Source organism: Schistocerca piceifrons, chromosome 3 (genome assembly GCF_021461385.2).
Source record: "Schistocerca piceifrons isolate TAMUIC-IGC-003096 chromosome 3, iqSchPice1.1, whole genome shotgun sequence".
Taxonomy (NCBI): Eukaryota; Metazoa; Arthropoda; class Insecta; order Orthoptera; family Acrididae; genus Schistocerca; species Schistocerca piceifrons.
Window position 1 is genome coordinate 356,060,028 of NC_060140.1, and position 11,473 is coordinate 356,071,500.

General features: G+C 48.0%; 1 pseudogene; it reads left to right on the forward strand.

The window, feature by feature from the left end:
* The first annotated feature begins 7,728 nt into the window (after positions 1-7,728).
* On the forward strand, positions 7,729-7,846 carry LOC124790571 (annotated as a pseudogene).
* Positions 7,847-11,473: the final 3,627 nt, after the last annotated feature.

Genomic DNA, 11,473 nt, shown 5'->3' on the forward strand with positions numbered 1-11,473 from the left:
GACGAATTTCATACGAACGCGGGGAAATAATAATAAACGGAAGATGAGATGGAAGCGGCGAGTGGACGCTGCGCCCGCGGCGGAGCCGGCCCGGCAAGCCCTGTGATGCACGCGGCGTTCTCAATTATTATCTGGCAGGAGGGCCCGCCGGAATTTTATGTTTTGTTCCTCCCCCCGCCGCTAGTTATCGCTGCAGGAATGAGGTGGGCTAAACGCGCGCGCTGCTGGGAAGGGGACACGACTCTTTTGATCATTTCGATATACACCAATTACAACGGAAAAAACACGGTAACCTCAGAGAGGTACATATAATTTGCGCCAGAAATGGACATTCCGCAGGACTGCCCCCAGCACACGAGTGGTATTGGCCCAGCTGCACTTGTTATCCGCGGCAGCCACGTGTGCGCCCCATACACACACACACACACACACACACACACACACACACACACACACACACACACACACGTGTACTCATATCACCATATAGTATGCTACCCATCTCCATGACATTATTACAGGCAGATATACTTTAAGTGACATGATTTTCTCTATGGAAAACCTGTATGTACCGAAAGTATTTCTATTCTCTCTTATACGTCGTAATGTTACAACAATACACAACATATCCCAGTTCCGTTACGACTACGGCTACGAAACATAAAAGTCATGGATTATGTTCACAAAATCCTGCATTTTTTCAAAGTAATCTTCCCTTGAATCAGTATACAGCTGGAATCAGTTTAAAACAGTCAAAATCGTTTTTGGAACTGCATGTAGTATTGGAGTATAAATTTTTTCGATGTCACTAATTTCTTCGTAACAGTGTCCTTACATTTCTGACTCCAGTGTGGGGAATTACTGGAAGTTGGCTGTGGCCAAATCCGGCGAATAGAGCGAGTGATCCAGGACTGTGATCCGTTTGCTGGCCAAAAATTCGCCCACGATCATCGCTTTGTGGGCGGGGGCGTTGTCTTGGAGCAGCGACCATGAACCTACCTCTCGGTATTTGGGTCGAATCCGACGACTTCTCACCCACAGACACAAAACTTAGCACAAAACTTGATGTTGCCTCGCTGCTCCACCGCCATTTTCCGTCGAGTGTCAGGCTCGTACTGTTACATTCGCAGTCTTCTAAACAGATGTTGCTGGAACTTCAAGGATCAGAATGCTGCAACTCGCCCTATGATATAATTTCAGTTTGAAATTTCACACAAGCAGCTCTAACGGAACAGGAACACACCGTGTATGTGAGACAATTGTCATCCTATGACTCATATCAGAAGACTGACTGAAAATGGTCTCATTCTCAATTTCAAAAAAAGGCAACATATTGTACACATCTAGAGATAGCACATCAGTGATACATAGGGTGTTTGAAAGTCTTTGCAACAAACGTCTGTGGGTGATAGATCACATTATGGGGAATAATTGAGGAGTACAGTTGCACTCGGAGGGGTGAATGGTGATGGCTACAGGCCCGAGGGCCCAGGTGATGATGATGATGTTTGTTTTGTGGGGCGCTCAACTGCGCGGTCATCAGCTCCCATACGAAGTTCCAATATTACGCAGTCCAGTTTTCGTGAAATTTTCTCGGGTGATCAGCCGAGTAAAGGCGTCGTCTTCTCGCAACGTTTCGAAGGGTTTCGTACCCATCATCTTCAAGCGAAGTGTCGAGATGCTGTGTTGCGCGGTCCTATAAAGGCTCCTGGACCAGTGACTGATTCCAGGCACCGACCAATCAGGTACCTGCGGAATCGGCCGCCGCGCCAGTGGTGGGGGGTTTGCGGCGCGGACCGGGCGTCGAGTCCCTGCCGGTTCCTAATACGTCTGTGGCCGCTACCGTCTTCGTGCCGGAGCGTTCTCTTCTAATTTTAGTTATTGCGGGATCCAAGCTGTACTGAGTTGGAAACCAGTGTCTCGATTGATCAGGTTGCTGTTCAACCGAATTTCTACAGCCTCTTTGAAAACTGAATCCCAAAATCCTTTAGCGTCACACAGCTTCTTCGTACCCTCAAAGAGGAAGGTGTGTCCTTCGTTAAGGCTATGTTCCGCTACCGCCGATTTTTCTGTCTGACCAAGGCGTACATTTCTAATGTGTTCCGAGCGCCTCTGCGTGATGCAGCGCTGCGTTTGTCCGATGTATTTCGTACCACATTCACATTCAATACTGTATACGCCCGGAGTCTGCAGTCCTAGGTGGTCTTTGACTGAGCCAAGTATGTCCTTAATTTTACTTGGGGCATGAAAAATTGTCTTGATGTTGCGTTTCTCCAGAATGCGGGCAATCTTGGCTGTTGGCGGTCCCGCGTATGGTAGAAATGCCAGGCATCTGGTCTCATCTTCTTCTTCTGGTGTGTCTACCTTCCTGCTCTTGTGTAGGGCGCGCGAGATTTGCGTCTCATTATAACCGTTGCTGCGGAAGGTCTTCCTTAGGTGTTGTAACTCTGCAGGTAGGCTGTCATCATCACAGATAGACTTGGCCCTGTGCACAAGTGTGTTGAGCACTGAGTTGCGTTGTGCTGGGTGGTGGCAACTCTGTGCATGAAGGTATAAATCCGTATGTGTCTTCTTCCTATACACAGCGTGACCCAAGGTGCCATCAGGGTGCCTCTTGATTAGAATGTCAAGGAAGGGCAAGCTTCCGTTTTCTTCCACCTCCATGGTGAATTGTATGTTGCTGTGTATGCTGTTGAGATGTCGCAGGAAGTCTTGCAGGTTCTCTCTGCCATGTGGCCACACGACAAAAGTGTCATCCACATATCTGTAAAAGGCTTTCGGTTTCAATGGGGCGGTGTCCAGGGCTATGTCTTCAAAGTGCTCCATGTAAAGATTAGCGATGCCTGGAGCTAAGGGGGACCCCATGGCTACACCATCCACTTGTTCATAAAATTTGCCTCCACACTTGAAGTAGGTGTTTGTTAACACATGACGGAACAGCTTTATTGTGTCCTCACTAAAGCGTGTTTCGAGCAGCGCTAGGGAGTCTTCCAGCGGTACTCGTGTGAAGAGTGAGGTGACGTCAAAGCTGACAAGAAGATCTTCTTTATCCAGGCGAAAGCCTTGTAGTACCTTCACAAACTCCGCCGAGTTCTTGACATGGTGCTCACAGTGACCCACGATCGGTTTGAGCAGTTGTGCTAGGTACTTGGCTAAACCATATGTCGGTGAGTTGATGGTGCTCACTATGGGTCGCAATGGAACTCCGTCTTTGTGGATCTTAGGGAGCCCATATAGCCGTGGTGGTGCCGGTGCTCTGGGGTACAGCTTCCTGATGACGTCCTTTTCCAGTCCAGAGTCATTGAGCAAGGCGATGGTCTTGCGAGTCACGGAAGCTGTCGTGTCCTTGTCCAGTTGCTTGTAGTCAGTATCTTGTAGCAGTGAGTTTATCTTCTGCCAATAATCTTCTTTCCTCAGTATCACCGTGGCATTGCCTTTGTCAGCAGCTAGAACGACAGTGTCCTCATCCTCACGTAGGGCCTTAAGAGCCTTCCATTCAGCAGAAGTTATGTTGTTCTTGGGCATTTTTGCCTTCTCCAGGACCCACAGGAAGTGTTGCCGAAATTTGCCAACTTGCGACACCCTGTTAGCACGACAAGATCCAGACGCATACTACAACGAGCCGGTGCGGCCCTGGTGCGCGAACACATACGGGTCACCAGGCAGGAGTTAGATAAGAATGCAAGGATGCTGCTTACTCAACACCTTCGATTGGCATCCTATCTCCCACCACACACATGGGAGTGGATCGATGGAAACACATATGCAAGCAGTGAGATCCACAAGAGAAAAGCCACGGAAAAACAATGTGGCAAGTTCACCAGACTGTCTGGAGCCCGGCAACATGCCGACCACACAACCAATGCCAAGACTGTCATCAATCTGGCAGGCAAAGAACTGGACGAGACCACAATATCAGTGCTGTCGAGAGGACTTAACTTTGCTCCAGTACCCAGGACACTACCTAAGCGAGACATTATCAGCAGCATCGAGCAAGCCGTGCGCGGCCTCCCTACGGAGGCAGCTGAGGAAGTTAGGAGAGAGACGTGCAGGGTCCTGGAGAAGGCAAAAATGCCCAAGAACAACATAACGTCTGCTGAATGGAAGGCTCTTAAGGCCCTACGTGAGGATGAGGACACTGTCGTTCTAGCTGCTGACAAAGGCAATGCCACGGTGATACTGAGGAAAGAAGATTATTGGCAGAAGATAAACTCACTGCTACAAGATACTGCCTACAAGCAACTGGACAAGGACACGACAGCTTCCGTGACTCGCAAGACCATCGCCTTGCTCAATGACTCTGGACTGGAAAAGGACGTCATCAGGAAGCTGTACCCCAGAGCACCGGCACCACCACGGCTATATGGGCTCCCTAAGATCCACAAAGGCGGAGTTCCATTGCGACCCATAGTGAGCACCATCAACTCACCGACATATGGTTTAGCCAAGTACCTAGCACAACTGCTCAAACCGATCGTGGGTCACTGTTAGCACCATGTCAAGAACTCGGCGGAGTTTGTGAAGGTACTACAAGGCTTTCGCCTGGATAAAGAAGATCTTCTTGTCAGCTTTGACGTCACCTCACTCTTCACACGAGTACCGCTGGAAGACTCCCTAGCGCTGCTCGAAACACGCTTTAGTGAGGACACAATAAAGCTGTTCCGTCATGTGTTAACAAACACCTACTTCAAGTGTGGAGGCAAATTTTATGAACAAGTGGATGGTGTAGCCATGGGGTCCCCCTTAGCTCCAGGCATCGCTAATCTTTACATGGAGCACTTTGAAGACATAGCCCTGGACACCGCCCCATTGAAACCGAAAGCCTTTTACAGATATGTGGATGACACTTTTGTCGTGTGGCCACATGGCAGAGAGAACCTGCAAGACTTCCTGCGACATCTCAACAGCATACACAGCAACATACAATTCACCATGGAGGTGGAAGAAAACGGAAGCTTGCTCTTCCTTGACATTCTAATCAAGAGGCACCCTGATGGCACCTTGGGTCACGCTGTGTATAGGAAGAAGACACATACGGATTCATACCTTCATGCACAGAGTTGCCACCACCCAGCACAACGCAACTCAGTGCTCAACACACTTGTGCACAGGGCCAAGTCTATCTGTGATGATGACAGCCTACCTGCAGAGTTACAACACCTAAGGAAGACCTTCCGCAGCAACGGTTATAATGAGACGCAAATCTCGCGCGCCCTACACAAGAGCAGGAAGGTAGACACACCAGAAGAAGAAGATGAGACCAGATGCCTGGCATTTCTACCATACGCGGGACCGCCAATAGCCAAGATTGCCCGCATTCTGGAGAAACGCAACATCAAGACAATTTTTCATGCCCCAAGTAAAATTAAGGACATACTTGGCTCAGTCAAAGACCACCTAGGACTGCAGACTCCGGGCGTATACAGTATTGAATGTGAATGTGGTACGAAATACATCGGACAAACGCAGCGCTGCATCACGCAGAGGCGCTCGGAACACATTAGAAATGTACGCCTTGGTCAGACAGAAAAATCGGCGGTAGCGGAACATAGCCTTAACGAAGGACACACCTTCCTCTTTGAGGGTACGAAGAAGCTGTGTGACGCTAAAGGATTTTGGGATTCAGTTTTCAAAGAGGCTGTAGAAATTCGGTTGAACAGCAACCTGATCAATCGAGACACTGGTTTCCAACTCAGTACAGCTTGGATCCCGCAATAACTAAAATTAGAAGAGAACGCTCCGGCACGAAGACGGTAGCGGCCACAGACGTATTAGGAACCGGCAGGGACTCGACGCCCGGTCCGCGCCGCAAACCCCCCACCACTGGCGCGGCGGCCGATTCCGCAGGTACCTGATTGGTCGGTGCCTGGAATCAGTCACTGGTCCAGGAGCCTTTATAGGACCGCGCAACACAGCATCTCGACACTTCGCTTGAAGATGATGGGTACGAAACCCTTCGAAACGTTGCGAGAAGACGACGCCTTTACTCGGCTGATCACCCGAGAAGATTTCACGAATGGAATACGCCGAGAAAGTCTCAAATCACATTCAGTCCAGTTTTTACACAGTCCAACCTAGCCGTAGTCACCAGGGAAGATTACGATGATGATGATGATGATGAAATGATGAGGACAACCAAATAGCCAGTCCCTGGACAGAGAAAATCCCCAACCAGACGGGAATCGAATCAGGAACCTCGTGATCCAGAGGTAGTAACGCTAGCCGCTAGACCACGAGCTGCGGACAGGAGCGCCCAGAGGAAGCACTGCTGACAATGAAGAAGGCTTTTGCTCATCCTCAGTACATGATTTCTGATGGCTCGGCGAGGCAAAACCTGCCTCACTCAGCTGACCATGCCAGTGCTGCCGTATGGGATGTGATGAGAGGATGCTGCATAGGCGCCGTGCAATGCTGACAGCAGACCCATGGATGGTCGGCAGCCTCTACGTGCCGCGGTCTTGACCTCAGTGGCGTGATATTGCTCCATCGGTCATGGCGCCTGGGACGCCCACTCGTCTCCACACACAGCCACCGCGGCAACATGTGGAGACTGCTGTGCATGGGATTTTACACTTTGCTACCTGACAGGAGTAGGATGGTGGCTGACACTGTGGTGCTAAGTCCCAGGGAGGGAACTCAGTGCTGGCAGCCACAGGTTCAGACGGCAGGTTGATGGTGTTTTGCTAGGAAGTCCGGAAGTTATCTAGTGCTGGCAGTGACAGGAACAGCCAATTCTTGAACCCACGGATCCTGCTGGCGATGTCTATTCGTCTTGAGGTCGGCAGAGGCTTTGCCGTCATGGTACTGCTGCTGGAATCCAGCTATGAGAATGCTTCTGTCTCAAAATTCAGACTTAGTTATATCACTCCTAGGTGCTTTCGTTTCACCAAAACTTCAGACGTAGTTGCATCATCATAACAAGAGACTTAATCTTGTGTGACGATATTTTCCGAACCACTTCGTTCATTATCGCTGCATGACGCAGTTGAGAGACACCAAACCTATCTGGCTTTTTTGTTTGTTTTGATTACCCTCTCTGGGGATGACGATAGGAAGGTGAATGGGTATCAAGGGCATTAATTACTCATTGCTCGAATTAAATCACATGATGGGTCTTACTCTGTTCACTATATTTTCAAAGATCTTTCGGTGGAGATTCTATGTGGGAGAGATATAAAAATGGAAATGTCGTGTGGCTAGGGCCTCCCGTCGGGTAGACTGTTCGCCTGGTGCAGGTCTTTCGATTTGACGGCACTTCGGCGACCTGCGCGTCGATGGGGATGAAATGATGATGATTAGGACAACACAACACCCAGTCCCTGAGCGGAGAAAATCTCCGACCCAGCCGGGAATCGAACCCGGGCCCTTACGATTGACAGTCTGTCACGCTGACCACTCAGCTACCGGGTCGGACTGTGGGAGAGATGCACGGGACAGAGGAGATGTCTGTGGTCGTATCCGCCGGATTCCAGGAAGACTGGGCCCAGGTGACAATAGCAGAGGTTGGAGGCACTGTCTTTCAAAGGCACGCTCTGCTTTCTTTCTACCAGAAGGAAGGAAACCACGATTGCGTGGAATCTGTCAGTGCTGTGCAGTGGTACCTAGGACACAGCAGTCGGACTTAATATTGTTGCATTCTTAGAATCGCAGCGTGGTGACAGCTGGATGTCCGGCAAGCTGGCACCTCACATAGGCACAGTATTTTGCTATGTCAGTTACTCTTCCAAAGCCAACTGCCTTGCCGCAGTGGTAACACCGGTTCCCGTCAGATCACCGAAGTTAAGCGCTGTCGGGCTGGGCTAGCACTTGGGTGGGTGACCATCTGGTGTGCCGAGCGCTGTTAGCAAACGGGGTGCACTCAGCCCTTGTGGGACAAACTGAGGTGCTACTTGATTGAGGAGTAATGGCTCCGGTTTCGTAAGCTGACATACGGCCGGCAGAGCGGTGTGCTGACAACATGCCCCTCCATATCCGCATCCAGTGACGCCTGTGGGCTGGGTATGACACGGCGGCCGGTCAGTGTCGTTGGGAATTCCAAGGCCTGTTCGGACGGAATTTAGTTTTAGTTACTCTTCCAAAGCAACAGTCTTAGGGTGCGTGTTTCCAAAGAGCAAGCTTGGTGACGAAATACGGCGCCGCTAATTTTTCGCAGCAAGCCTCTCAGCTGTAGTGGGATTTTTCGTGATGTTCTGAAGGGGTTGTGTGGTGCGATTATAACAAGTACTTGACGCTGAGATCCACAACTGGTCATTATTGATAGTTTTAAAGCTTTGTAGTGTCGATGTGTCTTAATTTTTTCGGAGTTTATGCAGAGAACAGAATTTCTCGTGGAATTCTATGCTTGACCACGGGAGAGAAAAGACTTGAAGTAGAGACTTGAGATCTGTCGAGTTAAGAACATTCGCTGTGTCCATACCCTGGACAGGGTTTTTGTAAGCGCTGATCCGGACCACTGGTCAGCATAACTCAGGTCTGAAACGCGACTTATTGGAATATCGTCCACTGCCTCAGCTTGTCAGGCTGGTCAGCATTCCTACTTGCAGTTTGCAGTGCAGCACATCACTCATAGCTGAAGCCGTATGAATCGAGTGCGGACTTTGATAAAGTATTCGGCAGCTCCTCCTGCCTACTCAGTGCCCGCATCAGGTCTGGGATTTTATATAAATTATGTTACCCGATCACAGTGACATAACTTAGCGAAATAGCAATCTATTATGACAATCAGCCCACTCGCATACAGGGAACTACAATCACATGATAGACTACAATCAACTTTTCCAGCTAACTATTCATGGAAGACTGTTGTGACTGAAGACATTTTTTTAATTCTTACTTCCAGTGCATTTAATACGGTCACGTTTGAAGCTGCGAAATATGGATAGAATTAAAAAGAAGACTGGTGTACTTGTCACGATTTCTAATAGCTGCCTATTGCCATGCTATCTGAAAACGGGCTTCATTTGCGCTTTAAATCAATAAATCTCATTGTGATACTAAAGCCCACTATCATTTTAGTGATCACAGATCATTAGTAGAATATCCCAATCATATTATTGGGGGAGAGTATTCGATGTATTGTAAGTCATGTAAAGTGACCCGCCCACTAACTGTCATTAACACAGCGCCAAATATTTTGTTTTGCGTTCAAATATCCATAACGCAGAATACGGAGAGTGATAGTTCTTGGTGGAGGTCTGTAACTTCAGAATGTAGAGATAGAAATCAGGTGACTAGTTTACCTCGTCGCCAGGCACCGTTTCACAGTTCTTCGCTGAGCGTGGCCAGGCTCACCCGGCTAGCCTCGGGGTGTTTCAGTGTCCTTGCGACAGACGTCTAGCGGTGATAGATCACGTCATAGGGAATAACTTTTTTTAGAGACAGGTTGTTTACTGACGCTACCTGGAGACTTTGTTTAACATTGGTTGTGCCCTGATGGACAGCAGAACGTAGACACTGCGGTATTCATATGCAATATGTGTTGCCAGTCCTGCAGTTATCTGCTCATCCGCTCAACGTAAAAGGTGGTAAGATTTGAATAAAATTGAAGTTCCTGATTAACTTCTAAAATATCTTTCTCCTCTTAGAGAAACCAATTATTACGAGTTTCTTATTGAAGATTATTTATCAGTTTTCTGGGGTCGGTAATATGCTGCATACCTGGTTAGCAAATCATACTAGTTCGGTGAAATTTCGTCGTCCAGTGCCTGGTGAATGCTAAAGGACGCCTAACGTTGCTGTGAAGCGTCAGCGAACATGTTGTCTCTAAAAAAAGTTGTTCCAATGACATGGATACAAATCGGTGTATTTGAATACTCATGCCTATAACAGATTCTTTGGCGCCTCAGCGTATAATCGCGCGTCACAGAACCAAACTGACTCTGGACGTTCGCAAACTTCGTTGGGTTGCGTCCTCTCGTAAAGTAATCAGAAGATCAAAACAGATTGAAAAACGATTTAGAAAAGATATCTGTATGGTGTGAAAATTGTCAGTTGACCGCAAGTAAGGAAAAATGTGAGGTCATCCACAGGAGTGCTAAAAGAAATCCGTTAAACATCGGTTGCACGATAAATCAGTCAAATCTAAAAGCCGTAAATTCAACTAAATACCTACGAATTACATTTACGAACAACTTAAATTGTAAGGAACACACAGAAAATGTTATGTGGAAGGCTAACCAAAGACAGAATCTTATTGGCAGGACACTTAGAAAATGTAACAGATCTACTAAACAGACTGCCTATTTTATGCTTGTCTGTCCTGTTGTAGAATACTGCTGCGCTGAGTGGGTGCGCTGAGTGGGATCCTTACCAGATAGGATTTACGGAGTACATCGAAAAACGTCAAAGAAGGGCAGCACGTTTTGTACTATCCCGATACAGGAGAGAGAGTGTCACTCAAATGATACAGGATTTGGGTGGGCATCATTAAAACAAAGGCGTTTTTCGTTGCGACGGAATCTTCTCACAAAATTACAATCACAAACATTCTCCTCTGAATGCGAAAATATTCCTACGTAGGGAGAAAAGACCACCATGATAAAATAAGGGTAATCTGAAGTCGTAAGGAAAGATTTAGGTATTCGTTCTTTCCGCGTGCTGTACGAGATTGGGTTAATGGAGAATTATGAAGGTCGTTCGGTGAAACCTCTGCCAGGCACTTAAATGTGATTTGCATAGTATCCATGTAGATGTAAATGTAGATATAAACAAGCAGAATACGGCGCTGCGGTCGACAACGCCTAAACAAGACAAAAAGTGTCTGGTGTAGTTGTTAGATAGGTTACAGCTGCTACAATGGCAGGTTATCAAGATTTAAGGGAGTTTGAACATGTTTATAGTCGGCTCACGGGCGATGGGACACAGCACCTCTGAGGTAGCTACGAAATGGAGATTTTTCCATACGACCATTTCACGAGTGGACCGTGAATATCACGAATCCGGTAAAACATCAAATCTCCAACATCGCTGCAGCCGTAAAAAGATCCTACAAGAACGGGACCAACGGTGACTGAAGAGAATCGTTCAACGTGACAGAAGTGCAACCCTACTGCACATTGTTGCAGACCTCAATGTCGGGCTGTCAACAAGTGTCAGAGTGAGAACTATTCAATGAAACATCATCGATATGGTCTTTCGGAGCTGAAGGCCTACTCGATTACCCTTGATGACTGCAAGACACAAAGCTTTACACCTCGCCTGAACCCCTCATACCCGACATCGGACGGGTGATGACTGGAAACATGTTGCCTGGTCGGACGAATGTCGTTTCAAATTCTATCGAGCGGATGGACGTGTTCGGGTATGGAGACAACCTCATGAATCCATGGACCCTGTATGTCAGCAGAGGACTTTTCAAGCTGGTGGGGGCTCTGTAATGGTGTGAGGTATGTACAGTTGGAGTGATACGGGACCCATGATATTTCTAGATACGACTCTGACAGGTGACATGTATGTAAACATCCTGTCTGATCAC